General features: G+C 45.4%; 1 protein-coding gene across 1 annotated transcript in view; it reads right to left on the bottom strand.

Moving 5' to 3' along the window:
- Window positions 1-19,241, bottom strand: part of LOC117878389 (sideroflexin-5) — a gene marked incomplete in the record, with an annotated part of 121,459 nt that overhangs the window by 56,530 nt on the left and 45,688 nt on the right.

Below are 19,241 nucleotides of genomic sequence, written 5' to 3'. Positions count from 1 at the left end.
CTCACCCCGGGACGGCATTAAGCAGCCATGTGGTGCACCTCTGCTTGCTACTCTATGGGTGAGTCAGTGCTCCATGACGGGTCCTTTTGACCGCAGACCCAAGATCCCAAGGAGTCTCCCTTAATCTACCCCAAGGACAGCTTGACAGACACAGATTCTTCTGGCACCAATAAACGTTTGCAGGCATGACAGAAACCTGTTGAAAATGATTTCATTGAGCCGTGGGAACAAAATCCAGATGTTTTAGATCAGCGCTGCATTCAGCTCTTAACAGTGCATACAAAGTTTTGTAGAATCTAATTAGAAGCAGCTTCATTAACACATGCTGTTGTAAACCCTGTTCCTGTTGAACTTCCATCATGGGGTGGCAACATTAAGGGGAAAATAGCTGCTTAGATTTGGTTTTCTTTCTTTCTTTCTTTCTTAAAGCAAGCTACTTGCTTGACACTTTAATTAGGTATCTTTCCAAACTGGACTATGCACCACCAGTGCCTTAGTGGGTTCCCTCGATTTTCAATCAACATTTAGCCTCCACATCCAAGTCCACTCCAGTTGTGCGGCTCACACCTGGCCTCACAGAGCTGCCCTCTGCTGAGATTCATGGCTGATTAGGTCTCCGGCGCTAGAATTCTTTTGAAATAACCTCCTCCCTCATTAGCCTTGACTATTGTCACCTTGCCCTGTTCTCAGTTCCACTCCGAATGCTGCTGCTAGCCTCAGCCGACTGGCTTGTGGCTCTGGCCATATCACCCCTTCGTGGAGTCCCTTTTCCAGTGCGTCAAACACAAACTTCACATTTTTGCCAATAAGGCCCTTCACTATACAACCCTGCTCAATAGGCCAGCAACTTTATCTTAGCAAGTTGTCAACTTTGCTTTGCAATGCTGGCTTTCCCCATCTGTTAGTCCGTTTCTCCCCAAGCAACTTCATGCTATCTCCCACCCCAGGCTTCATGCAGTGGAAAAGTTCCCCCATCTTATCCTCTTTCAAACCCCTCCTTCACTCACCTCCATCATGACGCCTACAAAACCCGCCCTGCGGACATTGACTAGGTAGCAGAGCTTATTACTTATACCAATATGCCTGTTTTACTATTAGAATCATAGAATCATAGAATATCAGAGTTGGAAGGGACCTCAAGAGGTCATCTAGTCCAACCCCCTGCTCAAAGCAGGACCAATTCCCAGCTAAATCATCCCAGCCAGGGCTTTGTCAAGCCGGGCCTTAAAAACCTCCAAGGAAGGAGACTCCACCACCTCCCTAGGTAACGCATTCCAGTGTTTCACCACCCTCCTAGTGAAATAGTTTTTCCTGATATCCAACCTGGACCTCCCCCACTGCAACTTGAGACCATTGCTCCTTGTTCTGTCATCTGCCACCACTGAGAACAGCCGAGCTCCATCCTCTTTGGAACCCCCCTTCAGGTAGTTGAAGGCTGCTATCAAATCCCCCCTCATTCTTCTCTTCTGGAGACTAAACAATCCCAGTTCTCTCAGCCTCTCCTCATAAGTCATGTGCTCCAGACCCCTAATCATTTTTGTTGCCCTCCGCTGGACTCTTTCCAATTTTTCCACATCCTTCTTGTAGTGTGGGGCCCAAAACTGGACACAGTATTCCAGATGAGGCCTCACCAATGTCGAATAAAGGGGAACGATCACGTTCCTCGATCTGCTGGCAATGCCCCTACTTATACAGCCCAAAATGCCGTTAGCCTTCTTGGCAACAAGAGCACACTGTTGACTCATATCCAGCTTCTCGTCCACTGTGACCCCTAGGTCCTTTTCAGCAGAACTGCTACCTAGCCATTCGGTCCCTAGTCTGTAGCAGTGCATGGGATTCTTCCGTCCTAAGTGCAGGACTCTGCACTTGTCCTTGTTGAACCTCATCAGGTTTTTTTCTGCCCAATCCTCTAATTTGTCTAGGTCCCTCTGTATCCGATCCCTACCCTCTAGTGTATCTACCACGCCTCCTAGTTTAGTGTCATCTGCAAACTTGCTGAGAGTGCAGTCCACAACATCCTCCAGATCATTAATAAAGATATTAAACAAAACCGGCCCCAGGACCGACCCTTGGGGCACTCCGCTTGAAACCGGCTGCCAACTAGACATGGAGCCATTGATCACTACCCGTTGAGCCCGACGATCTAGCCAGCTTTCTATCCACCTTACAGTCCATTCATCCAGCCCATACTTCTTTAACTTGGTGGCAAGAATACTGTGGGAGACCGTATCAAAAGCTTTGCTAAAGTCAAGAAATAACACATCCACTGCTTTCCCCTCATCCACAGAGCCAGTTATCTCATCATAGAAGGCAATTAGGTTAGTCAGGCACGACTTCCCCTTCGTGAATCCATGCTGACTGTTCCTGATCACTTTCCTCTCCTCTAAATGTTTCATAATTGATTCCTTGAGGACCTGCTCCATAATTTTTCCAGGGACTGAGGTGAGGCTGACTGGCCTGTAGTTCCCCGGATCCTCCTTCTTCCCTTTTTTAAAGATGGGCACTACATTAGCCTTTTTCCAGTCATCTGGGACCTCCCCCGATCGCCATGAGTTTTCAAAAATAATGGCTAATGGCTCTGCAATCTCACCCGCCAACTCCTTTAGCACCCTCGGATGCAGCGCATCCGGCCCCATGGACTTGTGCACATCCAGTTTTTCTAAATAGTCCCGAACCACTTTTCTCCACAGAGGGCTGGTCACCTTCTCCCCATGCTGTACTGCCCAGTGCAGCAATCTGGGAGCTGACCTTGTGCGTGAAGACAGAGGCAAAAAAATCATTGAGTACATTAGCTTTTTCCACATCGTCGGTCACTAGGTTGCCTCCCTCATTCAGTAAGGGGCCCACACTTTCCTTGATTTTCTTCTTGTTGCTAACATACCTGAAGAAACCCTTCTTGTTACTCTTAACATCTCTTGCTAACTGCAACTCCAAGTGTGATTTGGCCTTCCTGATTTCACTCCTGCACGCCTGAGCAATATTTTTATACTCCTCCCTGGTCATTTGTCCAATCTTCCACTTCTTATAAGCCTCTTTTTTGCATTTAAGATCAGCAAGGATTTCACTGTTTAGCCAAGCTGGTCGCCTGCCATATTTACTATTCTTTCTACACATCGGGATGGTTTGTTCCTGCAATCTCAATAAGGATTCTTTAAAATACAGCCAGCTCTCCTGGACCCCTTTGCCCTTCATGTTATTCTCCCAGGGGATCCTGCCCATCTGTTCCCTGAGGGAGTCAAAGTCTGCTTTTCTGAAGTCCAGGGTCCATATTCTGCTGCTCTCCTTTCTTCCTTGTGTCAGGATCCTGAACTCGACCATCTCATGGTCACTGCCTCCCAGGTTCCCATCCACTTTTGCTTCCCCTACTAGTTCTTCCCTGTTTGTGAGCAGCAGGTCAAGAAAAGCTTTGCCCCTAGTTGGTTCCTCCAGCACTTGCACCAGGAAATTGTCCCCTACGCTTTCCAAAAATTACCTTGTCCTGACTTGTCTCTCTCATTCACCTGTAGAAAGCTCTCTGGGATGGGAACTATGGCCCAGATCTTCAAAGGTATTTAGGCTTCACTGATTTCAAAGAAAGTTAGGAGCCTAAATACCTTTGAGGATCTGGGCCTGTCTTTTTATTACATGGGCCAGATCCTCCGCTGGGGTCAATCAGCAGAACTCCACTGACTTCAAGGGAGCTAAGCTCCCTTGGTGAGGATCTGCCCCCCTCACCCCTCACCCCAATTTCTGTATAACACACAGCAGTGAGGCCCTGATGGGTACCCCTGGGCTCTACTAACAAATAGAAACAACTAGTCAATCTGATCATAGCTAAGAGAATGGGATCAGGCAAAGGACAGCAAAACAGCCTGGTTTTGCAATACTATTCAGCTGATGAGCTCCTTCCAAAGGCGTGTTTCGGCAGCTCTCCAAGGGTTATAATGTTTACTAACTAAAGTCAATTAATTTAGTGTAACCAACTTTTTTTTTTTTTTCCAGTGGCAGGTGGGCATGCCCTGGTGTAATGCAGCTCTCTGCAATGAAAACTGGTTTGTGTCAACACACACTGCTTACACTCCAGAGCAGGAGGGAAACGGCATGTGGGTGCACACATTTAAGGAGCTGGAGTACTGGTTGGGATTACAATGCACAGTCATGTGGCAGGAAGCCTGAGAATACTCATGTTGTATAAGGCAACACAATGAAGGCACCAGGGAATCTCTCACCTTAGGATGGTTAGTTATTATGGGGAAGTGGACCGCCAGAGAGAACCAAATCTCTCCTTCCCTCCCTGCCACAACACACACACACACTCTGCTAGCTACTTCCAAGCGCTAAGCATTCTGCAACTTCTCGGGTCAGGAGTTCCCCTTCTACCCTGTGTATCTATGTGTCTCAGGGTTTTTATGACCATTTGCAATTATGCTATTTAACTTGGTTTTCAGCTTTGAGACTCATCTAGGAAGGAGGAGGCATGACAGGAGGACTGAGGCCAGGGCCCCATGCTTCCAGGTCAACTGGAAGGAGAAGTGGAAGAAGAGGGGGTGGAAAGCAGTTTCTAGACATAGAGCTTTGCTCATAAATTTTCTCCCTCTTTGTTTCCAGGCACGGGGAGCCATAATGCCAACTGTGGCTAACCGTCCCATGTCATAGTAGGAAAGAAGAGAGACTTAGAATAAGTTTTACTTCCTTTCTTCTACTAGGGTGACCAGATAGCAGGTGGGAAAAATCAGGACAAAGGGTTGAGGGTAATAGGCGCCCATATAAGAAAAACCCCTGAATATCGGGACTGTCCCTATAAAATCGGGACATCTGGTCACCCTATCTGCTACATGTTACAAACAAGCCATTGTTATGTGCTGGCGAGATTCTAAACATAACCATGCTCAGCCCACCCCTGAAGTCCTCGGTTGGGCAACACTCCCATTAACTTGAATGGAGTTAGCCTGTTCCACTGGGCAGGGCACCAGAATAGATGAAAGGCACCTTGGGCTCTGTTCCTGGTTCTGCCACTGACTTGCCGTATGACTTTGGGCAAGTGACATCGCTTCTGTATACCTTAGTTTCCCGCTCCGTGAAACAGAGACGCTGATACTCTCCCAGCTTCGTAAAGTGCTTTAAGATCAGGCTTGACATACACAGGTGAGGTAGGGTGGCTGCCTGTGTTGTACCGGCTCTGTGGCTAAACAGAGGCACAGTCTCCAGGGTGATAAATTGAGCACCCTTCACCAGCACTAAATGTATATGAAAGTATTTTAAAAGTGAAAATCCAACGTTTGTGGATTACCAGGTACACAGTGGAAGAAGCAAAGGTGGGCAAACTGCTCGTTCTGTAAAAGCAAACCAAATCTGCCTTATTGCTATGAGATCGATCTAAGGTATTTCTATGGCCCCTGTAGTATATGAACCCCTCAATCATCTTTACAGTATTTAGGGAATCTGGACTAGATTCAAACAGAGAGTCTGATGTGACAGGATTTTCTCAAATTCTAAACAAGTTCCTATCTGTCAATTACTTTGTTGACAATCTTTCGTAATAACTTTATATGTTCAAAGTACTGGTCAAATATGAAAGATCTAAGATGATCATCCATCAAATGCCTTGTCCCTTGCAATATGTCCTAATACTTACACTAAACAATCTGTTCCACCTTGAATTTTGCTGTGACACTCGGTGTACCTTTCCCAGACCTGAAAAAGAATTCTGTGTGGCTTGTCTCTCTCCCCAACAGAAAGTTGGTCCAATAAAAGATATTACTTCACCTACTATGCCTCTCTGATTTTATATGTATTTCACATTTACCTATGAGTTGGTAGTCTTTATACACGGTGAATATATCCTTTTGTTCTGCCTAAATGGATTTGTTGAAAGAGATTAAATAAAAACAGAAAAACACCCTCGGGGAATTCCTCTTTGGGTTAACAAAAAAAAACCAAACCCCAAAACAAAAACAAACAAAAAAAAACCAACTTGGCCATAAATCTTGAAACTTTAAAGGCTTCTTTTTAGGTGAAAAAATCCCGCACTGCATTAGTGCCACTCCAGCGAGCAGAAATAAAATTCCTGAGCTGACTTACAATACACGCCAGCAGCATTAAAGTGCTGTTCTACTCTGAAAGGCGACTAAGTAAACAATGGCATTGTGGGGCTCACTGTCTCATAGTAATTTCTCTATCAAATCTCAGAGCTCTGGGTTGATGCCCTCTGGTATGAAGTTCAGATAAGACCCAGATCTAAATCAAATCCATCAATGGGGTCAATTTACAAATAAAAAGACATTTTTTGCTAACTGCCAGCCCTGCAAACTCACCCTGGGGTCTGGGGGGATGGCATATGGGAGTCTTTAGTGGGCTTTGGATCAGGCCTACAGAGGCCAAACTGGTTTCTATCCTTTTTGCACATCATCCCCAGTAATAAAAGTCAAATTCTGCCTCTAGTGACACCTGTGCCACCCCCCAGCTTTACATTATGCCCCCAGCAACAGTGAGGTAACCTCACTGCCCCTGTATAAGCGATTGGCACTTAGGCCTGAACTCAGCTAAACATTTAAACGTGTGCTTAATTTGGGGCCTTAGTAGACAATGCTGCTGATGAAGCACAAGAAGGAATAGAATCCCACTCCCTCTCCCTTAGCTGTGCTGACTCCGCAGGCTACACAGGAACAAAAAGCTTTAACCGCTTACATTTGTCACTGTAGTAACCACGTATGGCTGATCCGTGTAGGTCACAGTTCTCATCTTCACAGCTCATCTGTGGAACGGACCCAAATTTTGGGGGAGTTTGAATTCAAATCCGAGCTAACCCAGACTCCACGTCTCAGGCCAGTTGCTACTTTCCTTTTCAGATTGCATTTCTTCGCCCACTTAAACACCAAACCCAGATGGATTTTATAGGCAACATTTCGTTCCACTATGACGATACTTCGGAGAGGGACACGGAGAGAGCAAAACATGGAAAAGGCTACGAGAAGGGCTCAAATTCAGACTTGGTGTAAATGCGAGCAGCTCTGCAGACTATGGTGGAGTCACAGCCACGTACTTCAGAGCTGAATTGGAGTTCTTTTCTCTATTTTTAAATAAATGCCTTATAACCCACACATCCCAAAATTCTACCTCACACATTCACCTGAGGCGAGACATGCATGTAATATATCGCTAGTTATTTCATTATCATCAAGGTAAAGGGCAGGAAAGCAGAGTTTGTGGGCTGGGCTGGTACATTTTCGTGACCATTCTGCAAAGCTGTTTATAACGTTATTTTTGTTTCTTTTAATAAAAGGTTCCTGGAGTCTCTGGAACCCAGCTCTCTCTTCCCACGTTCCATAGCCCGATGAAGTTACACCTGGGATGAATTTGGACCATTGGGTCGGGTTACTTTTCAGCACCACTCTATGGCCCAGTGACCTGTTCCAGTTCTCTCTTGAAAATGCTAAAGTGGAAACAGTGAGATTCAAGAACTTCCCATTCAACTTTTGCAAGAGAGAGGAAGAAGATTGGGGCTGTAAATGGCTATCGAAAGAACAACCTGATACATGCATTGCAGGGCTGGGGGAGGAAGGGAGAGTGCAAGTTCAAAATTGCTTCTGTGGGGGACACAAAATACACTGTGATATGCACTAGCAGAGATCTCCACAAGGATGATCGGTCTTTTGTAACCTCAGGGGCATGTTTTTCCTGTAATAACAAGTGGATTAAATTTGCAATCAGCTGCTCACATGAGGAGACAAGAGTCTGTGAATTCCCTGAGGGCAACAGATCCCTCCAGGATCAAACAATATGATCCTGCTAGGAATCCAACAGGGTTCCCTGGTTTGTTATTTATTTCACTCATGCCAAGTTTTATTGCAAGCCGATTTCCTAACCAGACCCATCTCTTGGAGACAGTGATTCTATCAATAAATGTAGCATGCAGTCAATCCACCAGCACAGTGCAGTGGAGAGCTGGAGTAAGGAGACTGGGGTTTCCTTCTCAGCTCTAATACAGGTTCTCTGCCTGACCTTGAGCAAGTCACTTAACCTCTCTGTGACACAGCTTCCCCATCTGTAAAATGAGGATAATGGACTCTATTTCATGTCATGCAGACAATGAAGAGTTCTGGCTGGGGCATGAGCCAATCAATGCACTCCTAGAGTGGAAGTGTACATGGGCAGATGTATTTGTTCATTCTATCCCTATGCATCCAAGGAGTAGAATGTGAAATTCCATTTCCTGTGACATTGCCCTGATTGTCTATATTGTCAGTTGCTTACAGCTCAGTACAGATTTTGCCCTTTTCCTAACGCAGTGGTAGCTGGGGTGCTTGTGTTGTTTTCAAACAAAGTATTTGTTTGCACAATCAAATGGTGTGTTGGGAAACAAAGACACAGAAAATTCAAATCAAAGCTTTTATCAAGTCAGACTGACAAGAGATAAAGTGATATGTATAGAACAGGTGAATCACAACTCCACATAAGAGCATTTCCCCCATCTAGCGAGAATGTGGGCACGCAGGGCATCACTTACTTCCCTCGCTTCCCTGGACCCAACCCCTGTGACTTTCTGGTTGACTGTACCGGGTTTGTGAACCAGTATGGCCTTCGACTCACTCCTGGTGAAAGTACTCCCCCTATCCTCACATCTGCTGTGCACAGCACGCCCTGACAACACAAATGGCATTACATGCATTGACATCCAAATGGTTTGTAGGCAGCGCCAACTTGCTTTTAGTCAGTCAAAGTCATATTCCACCACCTTCCTGCAACTGTTCAATGTGTAATTAAACCTTCTTCTGCCAGATGCTCTCACATCAGGGTACAGCTTCATAAGCCAGGCAGTGGAGGATAACACAGGTCCCCTAAAGTAACAGTGAATAGAGATACCTCGCTGATAACCATGTTGTTGGGAGGGAAGAAAGTCCTTCCTTGTCCAAATTTGAAAACACCCTGGAATTTTTCTCTGGAATACCCTGGTGTCATGCACCCTGTAGTACATCCCGTGTTGATGTACATGAATCTCCTTCTGTGGTCAACCAAGGTCTGCAAAATGAATAAGTAGTATCCTTTCCAGTTGATGTATTCATGTGAACCTTGTGGGGGGCAGACAATGGACATGGACATGTGTGCCATCCATGGCTTTGGGACAATCTTGGAGCCCCTTTCTTCCACAGCCAATAATTATTTTGGGGACATTAGTAATCCTTACCACTTACGGACAAACCCCAACAAGAACTGGGTCACAAGTCTCCATCACCACAGCACTGACAGCTGATTTGCCAACACCAAACTGGTTAGCCACTGATCTGCAGCAGTCTAACAATAGGCAGCTTCCAGATGGCGATAACAACCTGCTTCTGGAGTGGTACGGACAGCCTCATACGCACGATCTGGGGCTGAAGGGCCAGGGCAAACTCCTCACACAGCTCCATGAAGGAGGCCTGTCTCTTGCGGAAAATTTAGAATCACAGCTGATCACCCCAGGTCTGCAGGACGATGTAGTTTCACCGCTTGATATTTGTGGTCCTGTTCCAGAACTGCCAGTCAGCACAGTGAGATGCCACAGCTATTAAAACCTGTCTCAGCTGTTTCCACTGCTCCTTCTCTGCATGCCTCCTGCATGATCCCCTTAGCAAGGCCTGCCACCGCCTTCTCAAGGCAACAAGCTACTGCCTAAATTTCCTCCACTACATCTCATGCCCTGCATTGGGTCTAGTGTCCCAGAAACGAGAGCTGCATTAATGCCGGCAGCTAGAACAGGCCATCGGCATCCTGGGCTGGCTCCATGCTTGCGAACAGTTGGAACGCAGGCTGCGAACAGCAGTGTGGAGTGTGCCTATCTGGAAGTGCTTATATTTACTGTGTGGTTGAGCTCAGACTTCTGCATAGGGACCCAGGAAAGACAGGTAAGTTCTCCCACAATACGCTGCAAAACGATTCATAGAATGACATCGTTTAGTGGAGTGCTAAAACGCAGGGGATATCCCCCCAGCAATTCCAGTGCCTAACCTGAGTTACTGCAGAACCAGCGTGGACATGATTACACAGGTGTGATTTGAGTGTGGCTTAACTGCTGGACACTCTCACTCTTAGACTGCTATAATTCCCATACCTGGTTACCTGGAAGCAGGTAAACTGCAGTGAAGACATACCCAGTGACTCTGGCCAAAATCTGAATTCCTTGACCTAGGGTGTGAAGTGTACTATTCTGCACAGGATAGTGGCTGCCTTCCACCCCAGAGGTGGGTGCATTTTACTGAAATTCCATCACTTTTGAAAGAGGCTGAGGGTGGTAGCAAGAGTAATTCATTGTTATGACAAGAGAATTTCCACATAAACACCCTGAGAAACACAACGTGGTTCAGATGCCTGGCGGGTGTAAGTCAGCACAGCCCCAGTGAGATCAAAGGACCAGATCCCCAGCTGGCAAAAATCAGAGTATTTCCATTGGAGTCAATGGGCCAAACCCCCAGCTGGTGTAAGATGGCACAGCCCTATTGACATGAGTGGATCTATGCCAATTTACATCGGCTCAGCATCTGGCCCCATGTCTTCACAAGGTTAAATCTAGCTCATTTCTGGAGGCTGGTAGTGAAAGTTAATACGAAGACAGATCTTTAATTAAACAGTTTACCCAGGTCTCCAAACCAATAACTTCCAGCTCTCAAAACAACCAAACAGCAATTAGTGGGAGGCTTCCTGATGTCCTGGCACACAATTAAGCATGACAGTACACAAATAAAATAAGAACTAGAGAATTAATTAAGGGCTAAACAAATTAATTAGGGTCCCCAATCAATTCTGACGCCAGCTTAACCTCTTTTTCCTAACACCTCTGTGTAAAAATAGAACCACCTGGTGGCAGAGATTTTGTAGCATGCAACTCTGATCCAAACCTGGTCTGAGACGTAGCTCTGAAATCTACTCACAATCTTTAATGCCATTTTGAAGCCAAACAAAAGAGGATGGTTAAAATAAAATTTCCCACTAAATACATATCCGAAACAGAAAGAACCACATGACCATCATGGTAAGGATTTTCATGATAAATAATTATGTAACGCTTCTATAGCATTTTTCACCCCTAGATCTCAAAGTGCCTTTTAAAAGCAAGGGAGTATCATCACCCCCATTTTGCAGATGGGCAAAACTGAGACCTAAAGCAGTCAAGTGGCCTGCCCAAGATTACAAAGGGAGTCAGTGGTGGACAACAGACTTTGTAACAACAGTTTCCCAGTGTTCTCATTAGCACTGTGCTTGTGAATGGAAATTACAATTCACTATGCAATCTCCCAGCATTATGTGGGCTCTGCAAATGGGGGCCAATGCAAGAGGTGAAGGAGATTGTATAGGATCTATTTATGTGCATACTGAATGAAGCAGACCTCTGCAGACCCTGTTTTGTTTAGGGACTGACCCAAAGGCCATTGAAGTTAATGGAAAAGTTCTGGAGCTCAGAGCCTCAAAGATATTTAGGTGTCTAACTCCCACTGAAATCAATGGTGGTTAGGCTCACATCCTCAAAGGTATTTTGGTGCCTACCTCCCACTGACTTCAGTGGGAGTTAGGCACCGAAATACCCTTGAGGATCTGGGCCTAACTGACTTCAATGGGCTCTGAATGAGGCTCTGAATGAAAAGATTATGCAGGACACAGCGTTTAACTGCTGTCTACCAAATAATTCCAGGAGATCATATTGCTTTTGTTTTAAATTTTTATATATATTTAAAATAAACCTAGGACACACTCCAAATAACGACGTTAAAGCAAATAAAGAACGGAGCACTCGAAGCCAGGAAATGCCAAAGTTGAGATTAGCCCTACAAACTTAACTCTGCCCCTTTGGAGTGTGCTGTACGATACAATCTAATTACATGGTTACACGCTATTTTTCCTGCAGGACCTCTGCCTCACTCACAGTACAGGCTGGCTGGTGAATCGATTAGGGCTTAGAGCTGAACAGTGTGCAATGGATGAAGAAGGGAGCACACTCTGCACAGTCAAGATAACAACTATTGAACTAACTAACTATTGAACAGCTTCTTCATTCACTGCACACCATCCGACCTGCACACTCAATGAGCACTGAGAGCTTCACTTTCCAACTTTGACATCCTATTCCTGTGATCATGTATTTATCTTGCATGGAGACACACACACACGGTTTGGGAGGATGACACTACAGTGCCAGAGGAAAGCAGCATTGTCTGCTGATTAGATCAGAGAACTGTGAGGCAGAAGACCAAGCTTCTGCTGCCACTGACCCACTGTGTGACCTCAATTTCCCCACCTGTAAAACAAGGATCATGATCACTTTTGTAAAAAGCTTTGAGATCTTTGGAGAAAGATGATGCATCTGTACTAAACATTAATAAGGAGTGTAATATGTGTTAGTCTAACATAACACTTCCCTTTGGGCAGCCCGGTCAAACAAGACATGCTGGCTGATGTCAGAGGAGGCAAATTAATATGTTCTCTGGATCATAACTAGAGCTGATCAGGAATTTTTAGATGAAACTTTTTTCATCAGAACCGAAACATTTTGTGGAATCATTATCAGTTTTGATGAAAATGTCATTGAGAGAGAGAGAGCCCCCTCCCCAGACTAGCCAAGGGCCTGATGGTGAAAGCACTCGTCTGGGATGTTCCAACTCATCTCCATGTCAATGAGTAAAAGATCACATACCTTGTGCAATACTGTGCAGTATCCACCCTCATCCTGGTGGACACCACAGCCTGATGAAGCTGCAGCCAGTCCAGGTACAACAGCGCTTTCTTCTCTTATCATTTAACGAGAATTCACAGGAAGTCTGATCACAACCTGCACAGAAATCATCTTGCCTACTTCAGGTGTCCTGTACAAGCTTAGAGTTCTACTGGATTCATCACACGTGGATACAATGGACTTATGCACACCCAGATACCAAAGTGGCCAGAGAGGACTTCTTTGGCTGGCCAGGAGGCTATGACCTTATCTCTCAGACACAGACATAGCTATTCATGCTTTGTCACATCAAACTAGATTACTGCAACATGTTCTGCCCTCAAGGGACCAAAGAGGACACCTGAAAATTGCATGTGATCCAACACATAGACCACTATCTTTTTATATGGAGCAGACAGACAAGAGTGTACACCACTACCCCGATAAAACGCGACCCGATATAACACGAATTCAGATATAATGCAGTAAAGCAGCGCTCGGGGGTGGGGGCGGGGGGGGGGGGGACTGCACTCTCCGGTTGATCAAAGCAAGTTCGATATAACGCAGTAAGATTTTTTGGTTCCCGAGGACAGCGTTCTATCAGGGCAGAGGTGTATAAGATCGTTGCTTTGTGCGCTGCATTAGCGAACAATCCAATTCCATATCTTGCACATGCAAGTCCTATCGTTTGCACAAAGAAGTGACTGTGCACAAAAGCGGTGTGTGCAAGTAACTTGCATATACAAAGCTGGTGTACACAAATCGAGCCCGGGCAGGGCTGACTGCCCTTTAGAAGTATGGCTTTATGTGTTTCACACTGTGCAACCTAGGCAAAGGCAAACGTGAAATCTTACCAGTCACTATGGCCCAGATCCTAAAAAATATTTAGGCACCTAACTCCCATTGAAATCAATGGGAGTTAGGAACCTAAATACCTTTAAGGATCTGGGCTGCTGTGATTACTTGGTAGTGGTCTGAAGGAGTGATGAAAATTCTTTGAATCAGTCAGCAGCAGAATCAAGCTTGGGCAAAAAATTTTAAAATGAACTGAGCCCTGAAGAGTTAGCACTTTAATGTTCCACTACAGAAATAGAAAAAGGTTCATTAAATGTGTGGAATCGCTTTAATAATCATTATCCGAGTCAGCAATGGCTTATGACTGGTGATTAGTCCTTTAAAATACTCAGGCATAATTTTTTACCCGAGCGATCTAGAAAACGTGGCCATGTAAGACTGATCTGAGGAACAGGGCCGGCTCCAGGGTTTTGGCCGCCCCAAGCAGCCAAAAAAAAAAAAAAAAAAAAAAAAGTCGTGATCACGATCTGCGGCGGCAATTCGGCGGGAGGTACTTCGCTCCCAGCGGGAATGAGGGACCATCTGCCGAATTGCCGCCGAATACCTGGATGTGCCGCCCCTCTCCGGAGCGGCCGCCCCAAGCACCTGCTTGCCAGGCTGGTGCCTGGAGCCGGCCCTGCTGAGGAACGATACCATACGTTCAACACTGTCCTACGGTCGGGGGAGGGGAGGGGGCTCCTCTTAGAGCATAGAATATTTAAACGATCTACTGTACAATGGTTTTAATTTGCACCCCAAAAACTCACAGCTAGGGGTAGAGTTGTAACAATTATTCGCACAGTTCTGGGCTTCTTCAGAAGCAGCTCTTATAAGTCTGCATTTTTGCAGGAAAAATATTTTCATCCATTTTTATTGTAAACAAATGGTTCTATTGCTGGTTCAAGGACTTGATTCTGTTTCTGATTCAAACCGTGCTTCACTAAGAATCTTAAAAATCAAATGCTTTGGGCTTCAGAATTTCTAGGTTCAGTCGATATTTATTATTATTTCAACTGCCTTACAATGGAAACCGCACTTAGACAAATGACTGTCCAGTTTCAATGTAGCTCTTGTAAACAGCTGTGCTATGAATTCCTGTGCTGGAATGCTGCTTTGTCACTTCCTGTGGCAAGTCTCAGTGATTCATAGAAGACGTCCCTCTGCCTTCTCTAGCAATAGTGCACTAGGGGGAACTCTATTCTTCTCATTCGCCAGTGCAGGAGGAGCATTACTGATCTGGAAATCTGTCATGCAAGAGAACGATCTGACTCAAGTATTGCTCAGTAAGTTGTGGGTAAGGCTATGTAGAGTAATTCAGCCAACTGTATTCATAACCCTGGTGTGTTCACTTTCCACAAACATTCAAGCTTCACTAGCAGGATCACTTGTGGAAGTGAACATTGAGACTGCATACTCAAATGGCAGCCGGTAGCTAAGTGTGAATTGGATATTTGATTTCAAAATGTGCAATTCCTGACCGAGCTGCTGACCAAGAATCATTCACTAAAGAAATCAGTGGGTTTTGAATAATGAATACATGAAATTGTTTTAGTGTTGTATGCAGTGTTATTGTAGCCGTGGATATTAGCGAGACAAGGTGGGAGAGGTAATATATTTTATTGGACCTTCAACAACCCCCCAACCTCTCCAAACTCATCATCAGAAGCAAGCTCCCCACAGACCAGGACACACCAAATCAAAGCAGCCCCAGACCCTGCCAGAACAACAGATGCAGAACCTGCAGACATATCTCCACTGCTACAATGATCAACACCCGCCCCCGCCACCTTTCAAGATCCATGGCTCCTACACATGCCTATCCCAACATGTGGTGTACCTCATTCAGTGCACTTAAAAGCCCCAATAACAACTACATGGGTGAAATCAGACAGTCTCCAATGAACTCACACAGGAAAATGATAAAAGGCAAAAACACTGTCACCTGTGGGTGGAAATTTTTCACAAAGCGATCACTCCATATCTGGCCTCTCAGTCCTCAACCTCAGAGGAACCCTGCACAACACCTTTATAAGATGACCCTGGGAGCTTAAATTCATAACTTTGCTGGACACTAAAAATCATGACCTGAACAGAGACATTGGATTTATGGGTTATTACAACAACCTGTAACCCACTAACAACCCTTTTTGTCCTATGACTGCAGAGGTGTTGACAGGGCACTTCCCCTTGAATGATCCAGAATATGTGCTAACTCCTTATGCTAAACAATCTATTCCACCTTGCATTTAGCTGTGACACTTGGAGTACCTTTCCCAGACTTGAAGAGCAACTCTGTGTAGCTCGAAAACTTGTCTCTCTCAACAACAGAAGTTGGTCCATTAAAAGATATTACCTCACCCACCTTGTCTCTCTAAAATAATTTGAGTAATATACAAAAAACATCAGATACTTTATAATGAATAATTTGCTCAGCTCTAGTCTCCAGGGTGAAAGTTATTCCTATGCAGAGGGCCAGCCACTCAGAGGGCCGGATTCTCTGGCAGTATAAAGGAGCTGTAAAGAGGGTGTATCTGTAATTAAAGCAGAATGGTTACACTGGGCCTGATTCTGCAAGGTGCTGAGTGACTTGAACTCCCGTTAACTTCCAACAGAAGATGATGACCCCCAGCACTTCATGGAGGGAGCTCACAGGATTGAATCCTTACATGTGGATGTTTAAAGACTAATATTCATGGTCTTTACTTTCAATACCTTCCACAGGATTGGTCCAACCCACCCGATGGAGCGTCTTACTCTCCAATATCATGACCTCCTACAACAGCTACATTCCACTGGAATAATTATACTGTCGGCTTCAGGAGACTTGTCTACAAAAGGGTGTTACTGCTCGTTAGTTGATTCCCAGTTCACCCAAGAGCAAGACTGGTGAACAGCAGCTTTCTCTTCAGCGGGCCTACAGCTGTGGGACCCGTTTCCAGGAAAGATCACAATGACCACGGATCTCAGAGCCTCCATTACGAACTGCAGAACCCACTTCTCCAAATAACAAACTTCAATACATCAAAGCCATGAAACTCTCCTTGGAGAGGTACAAAGAACGTGGCGTACTCCTTTCAGTGTTGGTGAGATGCTCCAACACTAGCTGCAGCACAAATTCCTAGACAGACTAGCTTAGATTAGAGTAGAGAGATGGCAGAGGGGGATACGCTGCAAATGGCTTTTTGAAGGCTGCTTAAGTAATGATGCATGATGAGGGATTTGATAAACAGTTAAAATGTTTGTGGCAGATACACACCACCCCCATATGCATCATTCCTATCACTCAATAAGACAAACAATCAGTTAAAAATACCCACCAATACAGACATCCATAATTGTTTTCGCCTTTTGAGGGTCTGAAATTAGTCACCCTTGCCATGGATGAAAAGGGAAAAATGATTTAAAAAAAAAAAAGGGGGGGGGAAGCCATATGGCAGGGACGGCGATACTGCAGCTCACAAACCACATGTGGCTTTTTTACAGTTAAAGTGCAGCTCGCAGAGCCCCTCCTGCCCTTCCCCCTGCCAACCAGACTTGGGGGGGAGCTTGGGGCTTCTGCCCTGTGGTGAGGAGGTGGGGCTCGGGGCTTCAGCCCTGCAAGGCGCACCAGGAATGGCGCTTCAGCCCCAAGCCCTGGCAGATGTGCCCCATGGGCAGAAACTTCTAGCCCCACCCTCCCCCCGCTGCAGGGCAGAAGCCCCAATCCCCTGAGCTCCTCCATACTGCCTTGACAACATATCAACTGGTTTTCCAAAGACTTACAACCAGACTGGGGACCCACCAGGCCTCCAGCTCTAGGACTAATTAGCCGTGGTACAGTAAGTAGGATGTTAATATTTTAAAAAATGCGTGTGTCAAGATTGTGCATGTCTGGCGACTCTCGGACTTCTGAAGATTACCGTATGCAGCTCGGAAAGCCAGTAAGTTTGGCTACTCAGTCTATATGGAGAAAAACAAGAACTTGTGTCCTTTGTAACAGTTTACACAGAGCTTTTCGGGTTTAAAGTGCACTATGAACATTAATCTTCAGAATACCCCTGAGAGGGAGGCAAGTATACTTATTATTATTTTTTGCAGCAATCAGCATGTACGAGGCACCTCATAGACCAAATTGACAGCGTCCCTGCCCTGAAGAGGTTACTTTCTATATTCCCAATTTACAGACTAGGAAGCTAAGGCCCAGAAAGGTAAAGGACATCATTTCCAAAACTGGCCCTCGATTTTGGGGGCCTGACTTTTTGGGCACCCAGCTTGAGACCCCAGGGGCGTGATTTTCAGAAGTACAGATCACGCTCAACTCCAGCTGGAGTCAGGGGGAGCTGCAGATGTTCAGCACCTCTGAAAAGCAGGCCCAAGTGGGGCATGCAAAAGAACAGACATCCAAAAGTAGAGGCCACTTGAAAATTAGAATGTAAGTGATTTGCCCAATATCACACAGGGAATCGGTCAGAGCCAGGATTCTAACTTAAGAGTTCCTGACTCCCTGTCACATGCATAAACTAGAACATCTCACCACCTTACCCCTCCAGAGGTGATGCTGGATTTTATGGGCTATGGCTGGCTGACCTCTCTCTCCAATGTAACCAAACAGAACAACCCCATATCTGTGATATTAGTTCTTCAAATAGTTAAAAAAAAAAAACCCCAACAATTTAACCTTTTATTTATTGAACCTATTGAGTCCCTAAGTGAAGGTGTCTAAGTCCCATTGACTTTCAGGGGAGTTAGGTCCCTAATCGGCTCAGGTACTCTTGTACATCTTGGCAGCTATCTGCATCTTTAGGTGCTTAAATACATTTGTAAATCTGGCCATAATCTGACCTTGCAGCCTGGGATTTTGTGCAGCAGCCCCTTTTACTGAACTTACGATAACCAGATCATGCTGCAAACAGACTACATTAGTCCTTGCATGCACACATTTTTTCCCCTTCTGCTTTTGGAGTAAATTTTAGTGTTCTCAAAAGCAAGAAGCTGGTGGCACTGACAGACAGTCAGCAAACCAGATAGTCTCTTCACATAATATTTGTCAATGCACCTCAGATTTAAACTCCAATGTTCCGGCACTTCTGATTCAGAGCCTCTAGAGGTTGAAGAATGGCACATTGTGTGTAGTGGATAGTTTAATGTGATTCTGAAACCACCAGGGAGTAGCTTAAGACCACCAGACTCATTTCACTTGGGTTCTACACCACGTTTGAACCCAGATCTCCAGAAGCAGGTAGCTACTGTGTTAACACCAAGGTCTTACTACCTTCATTCAGACTGAACACTGATGTCTAATGGGAGAGGCCAACAGCTACCCTGTTATATACTGGAATAGGCCGCTCTTAGCCTAGCAGAGTACCGGAGTACCGCAGTCACTGCTTTCAATAACTGCACAGCATGCAAATTCCTGCCCTCCAGCCATGGTCCTCAAAACTCACTTCCCGTGTGACTACAAATATGCCCCTTTCATCCTGCTAATGGTTTCTGTTACGTCTCCAAGATAGTGACTAAAACATTTCAGGATAATAACTTCTTGTGAGGTTTCAGAGACGCAGTACTCTGCTGAGTACTTCTTGTTAACTTGGATATAACCAAATCCAACGCCAGTGCCTAGGAGTTAATTCAGCCCAGGCTATGGTTACTACCCAAGGAATGAACAGTCATCTAAAGAGTGAAGATTAGAAGAGTCAGAACTCATTCTGCACTGGCCAGTCCTCTCGCTGACAGTCTGACTGGCCCACACAGGTTATTCCCACTGAAACCG

Source organism: Trachemys scripta, chromosome 5 (genome assembly GCF_013100865.1).
Source record: "Trachemys scripta elegans isolate TJP31775 chromosome 5, CAS_Tse_1.0, whole genome shotgun sequence".
NCBI classification, from domain to species: Eukaryota; Metazoa; Chordata; order Testudines; family Emydidae; genus Trachemys; species Trachemys scripta.
Note: the sequence above shows the minus strand (reverse complement) of the source record. Positions and strands in the feature narration are given on the sequence as shown.